Raw genomic sequence first — 19,205 nt, 5'->3', positions numbered from 1 at the left:
TAATTAGAGATAATTTGATAAGTGATGTTCTTTTGAGGGGCAGGCCTGTTTATATTCACAGATACTTATATAGTCCTGCCTTTCTATAATGTACCATGATCTAGCTATCTAATTGAAGTTTCAAGACCTTCTGGTATGCTCACTTTGAAGCAATCTTACAGCTAATGGGCATTTTAATCAAACATAATGTTTTGAGATAGGAATAAATAGCTTAAGAACAGTGGTTGTTCAAGTGTTTCCAAAGCATTTAAAAAATCCCATGAAGGATTTCTAGATGGGGCTGGGAATGTGGCTTAGTGGTAAAGTACTTGCCTAGTATGTATGAAGCCCTGGCTTCAATACCTCAGTACCATATAAACAGAAAAAGTCAGAAGTGGCTCTGTGGCTCAAATGGTAGAGTGTTAGCCTTGAACAAATGAAGCACAGGGACAGTGCCCAGGCCCTGAGTTCAAGCCCCAGGACTGGCAAGAAAAAAAAAGAACTAAGGACCTTTGGAGGTTTTTTTGAAAATGTGTTATGTATGGGGTTGGAAGAGATGGAGGAGAATGATGAAAGAGGTGACGTTGATCAAAATGCATTATATTCATAAACTGACATCTTGTGAATTCAAACCCTTTGTATAATTAAAGATAATTTAAACATAAATAAGAAAAAATAAAATGTTTCTGATAAAAAAGAAAACTGTGTCTTAACTAAGTTACAAAATATTTTTTGACTCATTCACTAAAAATTACTGTGTACCCAGTGTTAGCATTGGGCAAAGTAAGGATAAAGATCAGAATAAAAGAGGAAGGGATATAGTTCCTTGTGATAGAGCTCAAGAGGAGGAGCCATTTTTGTACCTCTGGAATCCATGCAGGGGTAGGGGGTGGGGAGCAGAGGGAACAGGGCTTTGAATGAAGACCATAAGAGAGTATTATATCTTGAAGGATGTGTATTCTTAGAGTTGTAAAGCCATACATCAATTACTTATTTCTGCCAATCCACCTCAAATACAGCTAGTAGGAGAGAAGGATCAAAATTCATTGTTGGAACAGTGTTAAAGGTTTAGGTTTGGGTGGGAATGTGGCATCGTGGTAGAGTGCTTGCTTAGCATGCATGAAGCTCTGGGTTTGATTCCTTAGTACCACATTAACAGAAAAAGCCAGAAGTGGTGCTATGACTCAGTTGGTAGAGTGCTAACCTTGAACAAAAGAAGCTTGGGGACAGTTCCCAGGCTCTGGGTTTAAGCTCCAAGGCTGTTTCCCCTATTCCCCCATTTCCCTCCCCCACAAAAAAAAAAAGGTTTAGGTCTTATTAGATCATCTTGTAAATTACGGGTTTGTATTTTAATAGCCTTATTTTGTTCTTTCTACCTGCTCTTCGTGTACAGTTGTGAAATGAATTAGGAAAAGATTTCATTTCATAAATGAAATAGTTTCCTTTCCCTCATCTTCTCATAAAGTAATGCTATGGTGATTCTTTTATAGGACTGAGTTGCAACTGCAGAAGCAACAAGCAACACTGAGAAGATGCATGCTGGCTAAATTCAGTGGAAAAGGAAACTGGAAAAGACAATGGAGTAAGGAAACAATCTTTCCCAGAAAAATAATGTGCTGCTAAGTTTTAACAAAATTCTTGCTCCATCAATTACAAAATTGTGTAATGCCTGAGTTGTTAATAGCCACATAAAATCTTTGTATTGCTTAGAATTTCTTTACTTTCTCCACCCTCCTTTTCTTTTTATCGTTGAGCTCTTTGGTCAAATGGTTCATTTTTTAATTTTAATTTAATTTTATTGCCAGTCCTGGGGCTTGAACCTTGGGATCTGGGCTCTGTCCTTGAGCTTCTCTGTGCTCAAGGCTAGAGCTCTACCACTTGGGCCATAGCACCACTTTCAACTTTTTCTGAGTAGTTTATTGGAGATATGAGTCTCACAGACTTTCTCACAGACTTTCCTCCTGGTTTTGAACCATGATCCTCAGATCTTAGCCTTTTAAGTAGCTAGATTTACAGGTGTGACCTACCAGCACCAGGCTTACTTTTATTTTTTTGTAAATCTAAAAACCCATATTGAAAGTATAGTTTAGTGGGTTTTTTTTTTTTTTTGGATCACTCACAGGAACTGTTATACCTTCATCTGACTGCTGGGTACTGTAAAGGCAGAGTTCTGTGTTTATCTCTGTGATGTGCATGTTCAGGCGAGGCATCAGTATTTAGGCTAGTGTAAAACTTAAACTTTGAAGACTAGTTTGCATACCAGTTATTGAAGCCATATTTTCAAGTACACATCTCTGGAATCTATTTTTCTTCAATACTGAAGAAAAATGTACTAACAGTCAATATAAATAGATTTCACTCTGATTAAATAGATAGGCCCTAGTAAAATTTTTTTATTGTTGTTGTTGTTTGTTGTTGTTTGCTAGTCTTAGGGCTTGAATTCAAGGCCTGTTGGCTGTCCCTGAGCTCTTTTTGCTCAAGGTTCTACCACTTTGAGCCACAGCTCCACTTCTGGTTTTCTGGTGGAGATGAGATTCTCACAGACTTTCCTGTCCAGGTTGGTTTTGAACCATGATCCTCAAATCTCAGCCTCCAGAATAGCTCAGATTACAGACATGAGCCACCAGTACCTGGTTTGAGAAAGTTTTTCTTTTACACACATTTTCTTTTCTTTTTTTTTCTTTTTTTGTTGTTGTTTTGGTCAATTGTGGAGCTTAAACTCTAATTCTGGGTGCTTTCTCTGAGCTCTTCAGCTCAAAGCTAACTCTCTACCACTTGAGCCACAGCACCACTTCTGGTTTCTCTGTTAGTTAATTGGAGATAAGAGTCACACGTACTTTCCTGCCTGGGCTGGCTTTTGAATTGTAATCCTCAGATCTGAGCCTCCTGAGTAGCTAGGATTACAGGTGTAAGCTACTGGCACCCAGCACTATGCACACATTTTGTAAAGCTTGCTCTCATACTGACTCTATCCTGCCTGTTTGAGTTAATTCAGAAATGCTCCTGCTTCAAAGCTACTGTACTTGTTCCCTTTGCCTTAGACTCTTCTCCTGCCAGAAATTTACATGGCATCTTTCCCTTTTCACCTTTAGATTTCTGCTCCAAAATGACTGAATCATTGCTGGCACCCTCAATTGAAAATGATTCATTACTACATCATGAAATTACCCCTTCCTATATTATTTTCTCTCTAGCACATATTACTGTCTGACTACTACACAAATATCTGTTTGATTGGCTTTCTTTCTGCCTTCTCCCTGTATAACCACACACCTTCCTTGCCTGAGTGGCTGAAGAGTAAAATCTTTATTCTCAGGAACTCAAACAGTTCTGGAAAGTAGATGCTCAGCAAGTATTTGTTGAAAGAATGAATAAAGCATACTTGTTTTAGGAGGAGGAAGTAAATTAGGAAGCCACATGTTTGTATTGAAAATAATTACTAGTAGAGGAGGTGTATTTGATCAGAGTACATTGTTCATATGTGGAAATCACTATGAAACATCTTTTTATAACTAATGTAGAATGAGAAGGAGAGAATTGATTAGACAGGGGCCGGGGGTGTAGCTCAGTGGTAGAGTACTTGCCTAGCCTATACAAAGCACTGTGAAATAAGCAGGGAAAGGAAGGAGAAAGGAAAATAACAGGGAAAGCATTATGGAAGAAGCATCTTGGGTGGCATATTAAAGTTCTAGTAAAACAACTCATTATCTAGAAAGTAATTTAAAGCCACTTTAGGAATATGAATGATAGATTAGATATTTATATTGAAAAACTGCCATGAAATATTAAACAGAAATGTCTAGGAAAGCTTTGGATGATATATGATTGGGAGGCAGGCAGACAAGACAGTGGTTCACAAAAGAAGATAGTCTTTAAAAAAAAAAAAGAAGGTAGTCTTAGGAGAGACCCACAAGATGCAATACCCAGCTGCCTGTTCATACTTATATAAAATAATATACATACTGAAACAAACTCCAACGATATGGAAACAAAGGACTTTATTTTTTTTCTTTTTCTGATGACTCTGTATTCTTTACCTTACATACGGTATATTCATGTGCACATCTGTAGGAGGGTGGGGGGAAGGCACAGAATCTGAGGGAAAAGGGTGAAAAAATGCAGCACCGGACAGTGATGAAAGTGAACTATACAACTTGTGGGTGGAAATGGGAAGGAGAGATGGGAGAGAATAAGGGAACAAGTAATACTCTGGGAAGGAATCCTGTTGTATAACACCTCTAAAACAATAATCAAGTGAAATTTTTAAAAGAGAGAGTGGTTCAAATGGAAAGAGGAATTGCATGGTTTGGATAGAAAGAACCAGATAGGCCCTAGCAATCAATGCCTGTTGATTCAGGGACTTGATAGGATGGGAATGTATGTAGATAACTAAGGTTGCAGCAGGGACAAACTAATTCCAAATTGGAATAACCAAGAATTTTGTTTGATACCCATTTCTGTGCTTACTACTTGGTGACACTGAGTAATCTTTCCTTGCTCTAGTTTACCTCATCTCTCCCACTCCACTCCTATATATGTAGCATATTCTATACATCATGCTTTTTCTATTCTACATTTAAGATTTTTTTTTGGTCGGTTGTGGGGCTTGAACTCCAGGCCTAAGGTGCTGTCCCTCAGCTCTTCAGCTCAAAGCTAGTGCTCTACCACTTGAGCCACAGTTCCACATCCGGTTTTCTGGTGGTTTAGTAGAGATAAGAGTCTCATGGATGTTTCTGCCCGGGTGTGGCTTTGAACCTTGATCCTCAGATCTCAGCCTCCTGAGTAGCTAAAGTAACAGGCGTGAGCCACTAGCACCCAGCTTGCATTTAAGATCTTTTAAAATTAAACTATTATGTTCAAAAGCAAATACCATTTGACTCAGCATTTATAGGAATTTACTCGCACATGACTTATTCAGGTATGCAGCTAGCCCTGTCCTACTTCAGCTTCTATTAAAGGCTCATGAATGGTTCCCACCTTGGACAGAGACTGAGATCTCTCATTGCTATCAGTCTGTTGTTCTGTAGGTCACATCTCTCTCTGCTGCCTTGGTTGGTAAGTGCCTACCTTTTGTCTGAACTACAGTTTGAAGACAGGAACTAACTATATCTTCTGTCAAGTTTCTTCTTAAGAACTTCTTCCTTACAGTGATTCTTCTCCTACCACAAATGGTTATACTTTGCATTGTATTTTTTTTAACTATTTAGATAGTAAAATATATAATAGTGGGTATATCTACTTGGCTACACACTGAAATCACCTGACTCCCCCACTAAAGACTCTTAAGACAATTTTATCTGGGGTGAGGCATGACTATTAAAAATTGAAGAGCTAAAAAGCTGGGGGCTAGTGGTACATGCCTGTTAATCCTAGCTATTCAGGAGGGTGAGATCTGAGGATCACAGTTCAAGGCTAGCCTGGGCAGGAAAGTCTGTGAGATTCTTTATCTCCAGTTAACCATCAGAAAACCAGATGTGGCACTGTGACTCAAAGTGGTAGAGTGCTAGTTTTGAGCAAAAAAGCTCAGGGACAGCTAGCTCCCAAGCCCTAAGTTCAAGCCCCACAACAGACCCCCACACACAATGTTTTTTAAAGAGATATCTGGATGATTTTCAGTCTTGAAGACCAGGAAAACTGTATTTTTTATATTGATAATGATTTTAATCGCATTAAATCCCATCATAACCATTCAAGTGATTTCTTTGTGTTTTATTACAGTGTTATTACATGTAAAAATATTTTGTCTGTGCCTCTCTCATCTCCATAGATGTTATGGTGAACATAGTAGTGTGTACCTGTAATTCTAGCACTAGGAAGTTGTAGGCAGTAGGATCACAAATTTGAGTCAGCCTGGGCTGCTTAGTGAGACCTACCTTCTTAAATAAATAAGTAGGTGTTGGATTTTACCAATTTTTTGTTATCTGTTGGCATGACACAATTAAAATTTTAATCTGTTCTTCTGCTATTATCCTTTAAGTATTTGAGCATGAATTCTGTCTACATGTTTTTCTCTTTTCATTTTTAAGCCAATTTTAGGATCAGAGTAGTAGAATAAATTAAATAACCTATATCTTAACCTATTTTAGCTATGATTTCTATAGTATGTAGATTATTTGTTTCCAGAGAGTTTGAAAGCATTCATTAATAAGTCATAAAAGACTAGCTACTGGGCTGGGAAGGTGGCTCAGTGGTAGAGCCCTTGCCTTGCATGCATGAGGCCCTGGGTTTGATTCCTCAGCACCACATAAAAAAAAAGGACTAGCTACTTTTGGGGGAGTATAGTTATTTGATTTTTAAAAGATGTTGGTCTAGCTGGACAATGGTGGCTCACACTTGTAATCCTCACTACTCCAGAGGCTGAGATCTGGGGATCACAGTTCAAAGCCAGCATGGTGGGAAAATCCTTGAGGCTCTATCTCCAGTTAACCACCAAAAAGCTGAAAGTGGAGCTATGTCACCTTGAGCAAAAAAGGCTCAGGGATATCACCCAGGCCCTGAGTTCAAGCCCCAGGAGTGGCACATGCGTGTACACACATGCGCGTGTGCACGCACGCGCGCTCACACACACACACACACACAAACACACACACACACACACACAATATGTTGGTCTAATAAAGTTTTTTTATGTTACCAGTATTAGAATTTTACATTTTAGGGCTGGGAAGGTGGCTTACTGGTAGAGTGCTTGCCTTGTATTCATGAGGCCCTGGATTCGATTCCTCAGCACCACATAAGCAGAAAAACAAAAAGCTGGAAGTGGCGCTGTGGCTCAAGTGGTAGAGTGCTAGCCTTGAGCTGAAGAGCTGAGGGACAGCGCCCAGGCCCAGAGTTCAGGCCCACGACTGGACCCCCCAAAAATACATTTTAATAGAAAAGCTCTCTTCAGTTTTATCAGCATTTATAATTTTGTTACCCCTTTTTGTTTCCTGTTTTTCCAGTTATATGAGTTTCTTTCTTGTGATTACATTTACCAGAAGTTTTTTATTGAACTATAAAATTAAAAACATATAAGAGGAAAAAAAAAGAAATATAAAAAATACAAAGAATATAAGAAAATGTTAATTTCCCATTCACCTCTGTTCCTCAGTCAGTTACACTTTCATAGAGAACAACTCCCACTAGCATCCCCTGCCAATTTATTATGGATCCTTCCAAGGTACTTTTTTGTTGCGGGGGGGGGGGGGGGGGTGGGGGGTGGGAGGGGGAGGGGTTGGTTGTGGGGCACTTGAACTCAGGGTCTGGGTGTGCTGCCCCTGAGCTTTTCTGCTCAAGGCTAGGGCTCTCCACTTTAAGCCACAGCCCCACTTCCAGTTTTCTGGTGGTTATAACTGGAGATAAGAGTCTCATGAACTTTGCTGCCCCAGCTGACTTTGAACTGTGATCCTCCGATCTCAGCCTCCTGGATAAGCCAGGATTACAGGCATGAATCACTGGTGCTCAGCTCCAAGGTACTTTTTTTTTGTTCCAAAACATCTGATTCTTATTTGTTTGTTTGTTTTCAGTCCTGGGGCTTGAACTCAGGGCCTGGGCACTGTCCCTGTGCTTCTTTTGCTCAAGGCTAGCACTCTACTACTTGAACCACAGCGTCATTTCTGGCTTTTTGTGTTTATGTGGTACTGAGGAATTGAACCCAGGACTTCATGCATGCTAGGCAAGCATTCTACCACTAAGCCACATTCCCAGCCCTGATTCTTTTTAAAAAATGTTTCTCTAAATACTTTTGTTTGTCTCTCAAGATTATTAGTTGCATATTATATATTTTCATAATACCAAAAGTGATACTTGTTCTATATTCTTTTTATTAATAGTCCATAAGTTTATCCCCCTCTCATTTTATTTTATGACATTACTGGGTTTAAACTCAGGTTTTTGTGCTTGCTAAACTGATACTCTTATCACTTGAGCCATATCTCAGCCTAGCTTTTTGCTAGTTATTTTGGAAATGAAATCTGTGGAGTCTTCTGCCTGGACTGACGTCAAACTCAGACTCCTGAGTAGTTAGGATTACAGATATAAGCCATTGGATCCCAGCTCCTTCTTTCTTTCTTTCCACAAGGCTAGCTATAAATTTATGATTCTTCTTCCTCTGCCTCCTGAGTGGTAGGAATACAGGTGTGTACCACTATGCCTGGCATGTGTAGTGATTTGGTTTAGTTTTCTAACTTCACTGTTATTTCAAAGCTTATCTTTTGAAAACAAAATACTGTTGGTTGTCTCTTTTTAAACTATCTTGAAGATTTATCTCTGATGTGATAATTTATACTCTTAAATTTATGGTCACTGTTATATTTGTTATGCTTTCTCTCTATATATATCTCTTTTTATATTTTTGTTTTTTATTTTCTGCTTTATGCAATATTCTTCACTTCCTTTTAGTTTTTAAACACATTTTAAAGGTGAATAATCTTTTGAGTTCTCCTTGTGCTAAAAATAATGCATGTTTCTATATTTATTATCATCAAAGCAGAAACAGTAACTTTCCATCCATTTTAGGAAATTCAGTATGTCCCTTTTTTGGTATCCTCTCATTTTCTTACCCCATCCCACCCCATATTTTTTTTTCTTTTACTTTCACAGTTCACATTTACTTTATGAGATGTACTAATCCTGAACTTCAACCTTTTACCCCTAAGTATTTGTTTTTTTGTAGACACTGATTGACAGACAAGGTGATATAAAGATAAGGAAACTTTCTGTCCCTGACTTCAAGGTTCTTTTTCTGGTTAAGGAAGAGGCATATTATAGAAACCTACCAACCATGGCAAAAGATGTGATGTACCAACAAATATGTGTGTATTGGTGGCAGAGGAGTGAGCGACATTCAGCGGGTTGGTAAAAGGCATTCCGTTTGTAACTGTGCATAGGCCAAACTTATGAGGATGAACCTGCATGGCACCTCATCTAGAAAGAGTGGCTAGAGAGGAGATTTGACAAAAGGAGGTTAGAATCAGTTTTGAAGCACCTTGAATGCCTAGCCAAACAGGTTTCTGATTGTATCCTATAGGCTACACTGCAGAAGTTTGAACAGGAGAGACCATGTTTGAGTTCATTCTTAGAAAAATAACTCCAAGCTGGGCACCAGTGGCTCACGCCTGTAATTCTAGCTACTCAGGACACTGAGATCTGAAGATCATGGTTTGAAGCTAGCCAGGGCAGGAAAGTCCTCAGAAGACTCTGGTCTCCAGTTAATCATTCAAAAGCCGAAGTGTGGCTGTGGCTCAAGTGACAGAGCACTATCCCTGAGCACAGAGAAGCCCAGGAACAGTGCCCACGCCCTGAGTTCAAGCCCCATAAGGAAGGAAGGAAGGAAGGAAGGAAGGAAGGAAAGGAAGGAAGGAAGGAAGGAAGGAAAGGAAGGAAAGAAAGGAAAGAAAGGAAAGAAAGGAAAGAAAGGAAAGAAAGAAAGGAAAGAAAGGAAGGAAAGAAAAATAACCCCAATGAGGGCACTGGTGGCTCACGCGTGTAATCCTAGCTACTCAGGAGGCTGAGCCAGCCTGGGTGGAAGGCCTGAGAGATTCTCATCTCCAGTAAACTACTCAGAAAAGGCTGGAAGTGGCACTGTGGCTCAAGTAGTAGAGTGCTAGCTTGAGCTGAAGAAGCTCAGGGACAGTGCCCAGGCCCTTACAAGCCCCAGGCCCAGCAAAAAGAAAGAAAAAGAAAACTAACTCCAGGTGCTGTGTGAAGCATAGCCTGCAGGGAGAAAAATTAACTAAGCTTGTATGACAGTTCTTCCTGGCTGCTTTAACAAGAAGGCATCAGTGAGGATGGAGAAGAGAAGGTAGGATGTTTTGATACAGAATCTACAAAAACAAGCTGGAATGAAGGGATTGGGAATAGAGGATGCCTCTGAAGCCTTTTGGTTTCTTAGTTTTGGAGAACATAATGATTGGTGGTCAAACTATTGACCAGCTTTAGGGGTAAGGTAAAGAGTTGGAGAGGTAGTACAGAAGTTAATCTAGGGGCTGGGAAGGTGGCTCAGTGGTAAAATGCTTGCCTTGCATGCATGAGGCCCTGGGTTTGATTCCTCAGCACCACATAAGCAGAAAAAGCCAGAAGTGGCACTGTGGCTCAAAGTGGTGGAGCGCTAGCCTTGAGCTGAAGAGCTGAGGGACAGCACCCAGGCCCAGAGTTCGGGCCCCATGACCAACTATAATCATCATCATCATCATCATCATCATCATCATCTAGAGAGAGGTAGAGGAGAGTTTATCTTAGGTCTTGTTGAATTTAAGAAATTCGGTGTTAGGATTACATCTAGGAGCAGATGGAAGTGTGAGTTAGAAGATAAGGCTTGGGACTAATTTGTTCCAATGGAGATACTAAAGCTGTAAGAACAGATAAAAAAATCTTGCCCAAGGAGAACATGTGGGCAGAAAATTAAAACACTTACAAGGTGCTGGTGTCAACATGCCTGTAATCCAACTACTCAGGAGGCTGAGATCTGAGGATCATAGTTCAGAGACAGCCCAGGCAGGAAAGTCCATGAGACTCTTATGTCCAATTAACTATCAGAAAACCAGAAATGGAGCTTGGCTCAAGTGGTAGAATGCTAGATTTGAGCAGAAGAGTTCAGGGACAGCGCCCAGGCCAAGTCCACAACTGACAAAAGTCAGAAATGGAGCTGTGGGCTGGGAAGGTGGCTCAGTGGTAGAGCGCTTGCCTTGCATGCTCAAGGCCCTGGGTTCGATTCCTCAGCACCACATAAGCAAAAAGTAAAAAGCCGGAAGTGGCACTGTGGCTCAAGTGGTAGAGCGCTAGCCTTGAGCTGAAGAGCTGAGGGACAGCGCCCAGCCCAGAGTTCAGGCACCACGACCGGACCAAAAATAAATAAATAAATAAATAAATAAAAATAAAAAAAAGAAATGGAGCTGTGGCTCAAGTGGTAGGTAGAGTACTAGCCTTGAGTGGAAAAAGCTAAAAGACAATGCCCAGACCCTGAGCTCAAGCCCCATGACCCATAAAAAAAAGTATTAGGATGGGCTCTTAGTAAAGGCCAGGCTCTGCTATATATAATGTGTGCAACATGCAGTGGCTAGAGCTCTTCAGTTGGCTGATAAGCCAAGCCTCAATGCCAAGTCAGTGGAGGAGAAGAAAGCAGAAAAGTGGTGTGGAAGAGATGACGTGATTGTCTAAAAGGGTTGTGGGGCCAGCAGGGGCCTATACTCAGAGGTCTATAAGGAAAAGCTAAGCCAGTTGTTTGTTAGGAGAATAGCAACACCAGTATGCTCTGTTCCCACAGAGTATGCAAGTCAACCTGCCCTGGACTCGGATGAGGAAATGTAGATGTATTGCTGTCCTGGGAGACTGTGTGGTAGAGTGATAGGAACACATGGTCCAGGGGGTGGCCTCGGTGTTGTTCACATGTGATGGGGAGAGGGCTTCTGATTTGCTCCCTTTCCTCTTGTCTTGAGGACTGTGCATCCTAGTGTCTTGTTTCTGTACTTCTGTTGCTGAATAATAATAATCTTAAAAAAGAAACTGCCAGTTCCCTTTTGTGTAAGCTATTGTGTTTAACTTGTTTTATTTCCAGGCTGTAGACACCCTGTAAGTGACTTGTTTTAATTGCTAACTTACTTTTGTATGAGACCCTAGGAGCTCCTAGGGGTCTCTTTTCTTAGACCATTTTTTTTCTATTTCAAGATTTTCTTCAATTGAACTTCTTCCAGTTTTCTAGTTCACAGATTGTGTTGTCTCCACTTGATAGTGAGCTCACCTAGACAACAGAAGGATATGATACTAAAAGCATGGGCTCTGGTTCCAGGCTGTCCAGGTTCAAATCTTGACCCTGTCCACTGTTGTATAAGTGACCTTGGGCACTTTATTAGTCCCTAACTGTCTCAGTTTACTCATTTGTGAATTGAAGATAAGTAGCTCCTGTCACATACAAATAAAAGAACTACAACATGTGAAATACTCTTGGAATGGTGTCTAGCATGTGTGTGTTCTCTACCATTGTTTTTACTGCTTTATAGGACAATAGAAATGACCTCTTTCTCTGATCTTTTTCTTTTTGGTGCCAGTGCTGGGACTTGAACTCAGGGCCTGGGTACTGTCTCTGAGCTTTTTTGCTCAAGGCTAGTGCCACTCTACCATTTGCGCCACAGCTCCACTTCCTGTGTTTTTGGCAGTTAATTGGAGATAAGAGTCTCATGAACTTTGCTGTCTAGACTGGTTTTGAACTGTGGTCAGCCTCCTGAGTAGCTAGGATTACAGACATGAGCCACCCGTGCCCTGCTTTGTTTTTTGGACCATAGAAACAAGTGATAAATTTACAGATATTTAGAGCTTTACTTGATGAATTAGAAATAGACAAATCCTAGAATCAGGGAGTACTCAGTCAAATTTGCTTTCCATCCACCCCCAATACTAATGATTGAATTCAGTGTCCCTGTCCTTTCCCTTGAGTTTTTATGGAGTTCTGAAATGAGCAGTTTTAATCTCGGTCCAGATGTGGCATCTGGAGTTGCCAATGTCTACTGTGTGACTTTACTTTTTCCAACAGATATTTAATTGATGTTTTTAAGAAACAGGCTGTAAAACTTTTATTTACATCTTACAGTATAATATTTCTAAAAATGTTATTTTTGTTTTTGTAGCTGTCCATTTATCTCATTGCAAAGAACATTTAAAAATTTATATATGCCTGTCTTATTTCATTTGCTATCTATTTTATTTTGCTGAACTAAATTTCTAAAATATTCCAGGTGGTGGTAATAGTGACCTATATTCCTTTTTTTGACATTTGGCTTAGAGGTAAATGATATCATCTTATCTATATGCCAGTTCTCTTTCTTAATAGTGGTTTTTGTTTTTTTTTTGTATTGTGAAGGTGATGTACGGAGGGGTTACAGTTACATAAGAAGGTAATGAGTACATTTCCTTTTTAATAGTGTTACTCTGTTAATAGTGTTTTATTGAGAATAAATATTATCAGATTCACTGTGTTCATTGCCAGAGTCATTTGGTATTTCTCATTTAGCTTTGATTTTGCATCATATTTATCTGGAATTATAATTCATTGCAAGGCCTAATCTTGATCAGCTTTGTTATGTGTTTATTTATTTTTGGTGGTACCAGGGTTTGAACTCAAGGCCCTATGGTTATTAGGCTCTACTACTTGAGCCATGCCTCCAACTTCTATATTATTTATTTTTCCAGTCTCAAAAAAATTTCTCTGTATTAAGTCAACATTGTTACTACTACAGGATTTTTGTTGGATTTTTGTTCATTTGTTTTGGTGCCAGTCTTAGGGCTTAAACTCAGGAGCTGGGTATTGTCCCTGAGCATTTTTGCTCAAGGCTAGCAAAAAGGCATCTCTTGAGCCACAGCTCCACTTTCAGCTTTTTTTTTTTGGTAGTTAATTAGAGATGAAAGTCTCACGGACTTTCCTGCCTGGGCAGACTATGTACCACAGTCTTTAGACTCAGTCTCCTGAGGTGCTAGGATTACAGGCGCGAGCCACTGGTGCCCTGCCTATGCAGTATTATGGATTTTATTGGGCTTTTTAAAGTGACGCATCTTAATCTGGATCTGGTAGTACATGCCTAAAATCCTAGCACTAGGGAGACGAAGGCCAGAGGAGAGAGAGTGCCTGAGTTACATAGAAAAGAAAAAAAGAAAGAGATGATGAGAAAAGAAAAGAAAGAACAACATGCTCTTTGTAAAAATTTCACATAGCATAATAGTTACAAGCTAAAGAATAAAACACATTTCACAGCCATGTTCTTCACACACAGAATAATTAATGTTGGGTTTATTGTGAATCTTTACGTATTTTTTCTATGTAGTTTTACATATATAGTTTTTCTTTCTTATTTTCTATCTTAAAAGTACTTTTATATTTAATAGTAGGCAACTATTTACATCCATGTACATTCTTCTTTGTAACTTGTATAGAGTATTCCAGAGTATGGGCTGGTCATAATTTATTTAGCCAGTGATTCCTGATTTATTGTTGATTTTTTTACTGTTACATAACATCTTGTTACATGTTTGTATTTATATGTGTTATATAGGTTAGATTACTAAAATTTGAGTTGTCAATCAAACATGATGAATAGAATTAGGATTCTTAGTCTGTAATCCCCTATAGTTGTATGAAAAATGATGTGTATTATATGTTGTGAATTTTCTAGAGTGAGATTGTATATAGATCAGATTCACTGCCTTCCCCTACCCCTCAAAAAGGGGAAACTATGTAACTCTAACCCCTCTGTACATCACCTTTATAATAATAGAAAAATTAAATTTTTTTAAAAAAGGAAACTGTAACCTACAAAGTTAAATAACTTGCCTGAACTCTATGGTGGGACTAGGATTTTAGCTTATTATCTTGATATAAATTGTTTCAAAAGAAGAAAAAGGTTCAAATGGAACATACATCAAACTATAGTGCTAATCACTGAAGAGGTGATTATGAGAAGAGCTACATAGATTTTTTTTTATTTTTATTATCTTTAAGTAGTTGTACAAAGGAGTTCTCATTTAACAAAGCAGTTTATAAATACAGTGTATCTTGATAAAAGTCCTACTTTTCAACATTCTTACCCATCTTTTCCAACCCACCCCTTCCTTCACTCCTCTTAATTTTGTAGAATGTGCATTGAATTCTTAACTATATCCTCCCCCTTCTCTCCTCTTCATTCATCTACCCTTTTCTCCTTGACCCCACCCTACCCCTTTTGAGCACCTACCTCCTGGTATTCATTTTGTTGAACTGACTTTGCCTTTCTAAGGCATTATACTATTTGAATTCTCCCTTAAATCTATTATATTTCAGTTAACAAATTTTTATCCACTTAGATATCAACCCATGTATTTAATTATAAGTTTAAAAGCTAAATTTAAGCTCCACATATAAGGGAAAATATGCATCCTTGTCTTTCTGAGTCTGACTTACTTCACTTAGCATAATTTTTTTCAGGTTTTTCCATTTCTTTAAAAATGGTGCATGGGCTGGGAAGGTGGCTCAGTGGTAGAGCGCTTGCCTTGCATGCCTGAGGCCCTGGGTTCGATTCCTCAGCACCACATAAGCAAAAAGAAAAAAAGCCAGAAGTGGCACTGTGGCTCAAGTGGTAGAGCGCTAGTCTTGAGCTGAAGAGCTGAGGGACAGCGCCCAGGCCCAGAGTTCAGGCCCTATGACAGGACCGCCCCCCCCCCCCCAACCAAAAAAAAAATGGTGCAGTGTCATTCTTCTGATGGATGAGTAAATTTCATTGTGTGTATATACCATATTTTCTTGATCTATTCATCCATTGAGGGACATCTGGGCTGATTCCATACCTTGGCTATGGTGAATAGTACTGCAGTTAACATGGTTGTGCTGGTGGCTTTACTGTAGCCTGATTTATAATCTTTAGAGTAAATGCCCAGGAGTGGAATTGCTGGATCATAGGGTAGTTCTGTGTTTAATTTCAGATTTTTTTAACTTTGCAATGAAGATGGGTTATTGATATAAGCAAAAGAAAAGCAAAACTCACTAAACAAGCAAAATATAATAAAGTTTGTATGAAAGAAATAGTAAGGGGAAAATCATATCAACTAGTCTCTTTGGAGTTTTAAGGAGGGTAAACAGGGTTTGTGAATGGAGAGCCAGAAGTCCCTAAAGAAGCTTTTGATAAAATTTATAAATAAACTACCTTACTGTGTTATTTATTATAAAGGGAAAGGTGATAAAAGGTAGAGAAACCACCTTGATCAAATGATTGAGATCACCAGCAATAAGACACATCAGTATAATGAACACATGATAATATACCTAATACACATCATTTCTGTGGTATTTTTGCCAACAATGCATAACCTTAACGTAATCTTTTTTCAGATTGATTTTTATTAGTATAAATTAATTTTATAAAGAAATAAAATGCTACATAATATAATTAAACTCTGGCAAATAAACAAGCAGGTACAAGTTTTGAGTTGTGGTAATTTTTTTTCTTAAGTAGCTATACAAATTGGTTTCTGGGGGCTGGGAAGGTGGCTCAGTGGTAGAGTGCTTGCCTTGCATGCATGAGGCTCTGGGTTCGATTCGTCAGCATCACATAAGCAGAAAAAGCCGGAAGTGGCGCTGTAGCTCAAGTGGTAGAGTGCTAGCCCTGAGCTGAAGAGCTGAGGAAAGCGCCCAGGCCCAGAGTTCAGGCCCCACAACTGGCAAAAAAAAAAAAAAAAACAACCAAACAAATTGGTTTCTGTTCTATAAGTCAGGTTATGAATATAATGCATGTTTATCATTGTTTTATTGATATTCTTCTACCTTTTCCCCCTTCCCATTCCTACCTCAAGTTACCTAGTTCAATTTTTACATAATGTATATTGGATATAATGTCTACATTTGTTCACCTGTCTTCCCAATTTGTTCCTCTGCCTCCATTACCATTCCCCAACATGTTATGTAATATAATATTAAGAAAGCTTTAAACCAGAAGTGGCGCGCTGTGGTCAAGTGGTAGAGTGCTAACCTTGAGCACAAAGAGGCTCAGGGACAGCACCCAGGCCCTCGGTTCAAACCTCCTCCAATAAATAAGAAAGAAAGAAAGGCTGGGCACCGGTGGTTCACGCCTGTAATCCTAGCTACTCAGGAGGCTGAGATCCGAGGATCGAGGTTCTAAGTCAGCCCAGGCAGGAAAAGCTATGAGACTTTTCTCTCCAGTAAACCACTCAGGAAACTGGAAGTGGTGCTGTGGTTTAAGTGGTAGAGCATTCACCTTGAGCTGTAAATAGCTGAGGGACAGTGTCCAGGCCCAGAGTTCAAGCCCCACAACTGACAAGAAAAAAAAAGGAAACATCAGGCAAATCCAAATCAAGAAGCAGTCATAAGAACTGGTTATATACCTTTAGAAAGTGTCAAGGAATTGGGCTTGGAAGGTGGCTCAGTGGTAGAGTGCTTGCCTTGCATGCATGAGGCCCTGAGTTCAATTCCTCAGCACCACATAAGCAGAGAAAGCAGGAAGTAGAGCTGTGGCTCAAGCTCTTCAGCCTTGAGCTGAAGAGCTGAGGGACAGCGCCCAGGCCCAGAGTTCAAGCCCCCAGGACTGACCAAAAGAAAAAAGAAAGTGTCAAGGAAGTGCTGAGGGATTTTCGGAGACTGCTGAAGACTAAGGAGAAATACTAAATACGTTGTGGATCTGGATTCTGGAACAGAAGATGACATTGGTAGAAAGAACCGATAAAATGAAAGCAAGATTTTCATTTGGTTAACATTATTAGGCACTCATTCTCCCTTTTATCTTTTCTCCTCCACTCTTCCCGTATTCTTTAATACCCCATATTCCCTGAATTGTATTCTAAAAGTTTGGGGGGAAAAAAAAAAGACATTTCCTGGTCTTCTAGCCCATCTGTCCTGTGTCTGGAGGGCTAAGGTGGAAAAACGGACATCTATTTAACAAGTATAAACATCCACATTAATGATGTGATAGACTAGTTCTTCTTCCCTAACAGCACAATTATCTTTAGTACACTGTTTAAGCAAAAAAGAGAAAATAAAAATAATGGTTTTCTGATTATAAAATCCATTCTTTTTTTTTGGGGGGGGGGGTCCGGTCGTGGGGCCTGAACTCTGGGCAAGGCAAGCGCTCTACCACTGAGCCACCTTCCCAGCCCAATGTAGTATAATTTTTTTTTTTTTTTTGTCGGTCGTGGGGCTTGAACTCTGGGCCTGGGCGCTGTCCCTCAGCTCTTCAGCTCAAGGCGAGCGCTCTACCACTTGAGCTACAGCGCCACTTTAAAATCCATTCTTTTTATGTAATTGTAACCCCTCTGTACAGTATGTTCACAAATAAAATAAAATAAAATTAAAAAAATAAAATAAAATCCATTCTTTTTATGGTAAGAAATCATGAGGAACTCATAATATCTTCATGTTAAGCCTTCAAGCCATTTATTTAAAAATATTTAAAAATAGAGTATTTTTGCTTATATATAAATACTTATTAAGTATATTCTAAGTAATTTCTAGTATAATTAAAATTATTCATAGACATTTCACTTATTTTTGGTGATACTAGGGCTTGAACTCAGGGCCTTGTGCTTGCTAGGAGGTACTCTACTCTTGAGCCAGGCCTCCCTCAAGCCCCATTAGCATCATTTTATATAGGCATTGATACTTTATCTGTTATATGGACCATACTCTGATTTCTTGAATTTGAAGTGTGTTTCTTGTAAGTAACATATAGTTTACATTTTTAGGTACTTTGCCAATATCTGCCTTTTAAGATAATTATCATATTCTCAGTTAAAGTAATAAGGTTATATTAGGTCTTTAATATGTCATTATTTTTGTTTTCTATTTTCCATTTTTGTCTTTTCTTGCTTTTCTTTGGGAACCTACTTCTTGGAATCTTCTCCCCTATAAATATAACTGTTTTGGTTATTAGATTATGTCCTGATTTTGTTTCAATTAACAAAACTTATTTATAAGGCCCTCAAGAAAACTAGGTACTTGTGGCACACATCTGTGTAATCCTAGCTGAACTATTCAGAAGCCCGAGAGCCCATCTTTCAGACTTCTGTTTTGGTTGCCTCTGGTGTTATTTCCAGAGATTATAATTGTGCTTGCAAGAATATGGGGGATGCGATGGGTTTAGACCATCTTGTTGAGACCTTGACAGTTTCTATTTAATCATTCGTCATCTGGGTAACATGATTGCTTTAATGGTAAATACTTTAGACATATGAAGGGGGTGGAGAGTTGGACAAGGAGACCTTCTAACAGACTTGAAATCTGAAAGACTTTCTTACTCCACAGACCCATGGGCTTAGGCCTGGTTAGCTGCCCAGTACAGGCTGTTACTCATCCATCTTTCTTGGCTGGTGATGTCAGTTCTTTGTGTCTGCTTTAAAGGCAGGCTCTTCTTGTTGTTTTAGGCTCACTTAATAATGCAGTAGCTTGTCATACTTTTAACACAATTGAAAAAGAACTGTTACCTTTGTAGGAAAGCCTTTTCTTAGCCTTTTTGGTTGATACAATCTCCCTTTTGGCAGGAATTTTATTTAAAATTCAGCCATGCAACTTGTTTTGTGACTTAATTATAAGATACTGAATTTATGTGCACATATTATTTCAAGACTACAAAGTAATGACCCAAGTTTTTTCATAAATTAGTACCAAGTTTTTGAAATTTCCTCTTTATAAATGAGGGATTTGAGGTCATCTCAGTTCTTTTACAATAAATACAACTTTAAAAATCTTTATATTGGAAGCCATGGGTCATTTTGTATAGCTT

The 19,205-nt window shown here is 39.0% G+C and overlaps 1 protein-coding gene across 7 annotated transcripts in view; it reads left to right on the top strand.

Moving 5' to 3' along the window:
• Window positions 1–19,205, top strand: part of Zhx3 (zinc fingers and homeoboxes 3) — a 112,892-nt gene that overhangs the window by 51,334 nt on the left and 42,353 nt on the right. For all 7 annotated transcript variants that reach the window (XM_069989759.1, XM_069989755.1, XM_069989758.1 and 4 more), the window contains exon 2: window positions 1,470–1,561. The gene's annotated coding sequence lies outside the window, so the exon portion shown is untranslated. The remainder of the gene's footprint in view (window positions 1–1,469; window positions 1,562–19,205) is intronic.

Source organism: Dipodomys merriami, unplaced genomic scaffold (genome assembly GCF_024711535.1).
Source record: "Dipodomys merriami isolate MVZ:Mamm:240054 unplaced genomic scaffold, mDipMer1.0.p SCAF_39, whole genome shotgun sequence".
NCBI classification, from domain to species: Eukaryota; Metazoa; Chordata; class Mammalia; order Rodentia; family Heteromyidae; genus Dipodomys; species Dipodomys merriami.
The sequence above is the reverse complement of the archived record's forward strand: the minus strand, read 5'-3'. Positions and strand labels throughout refer to the sequence as shown.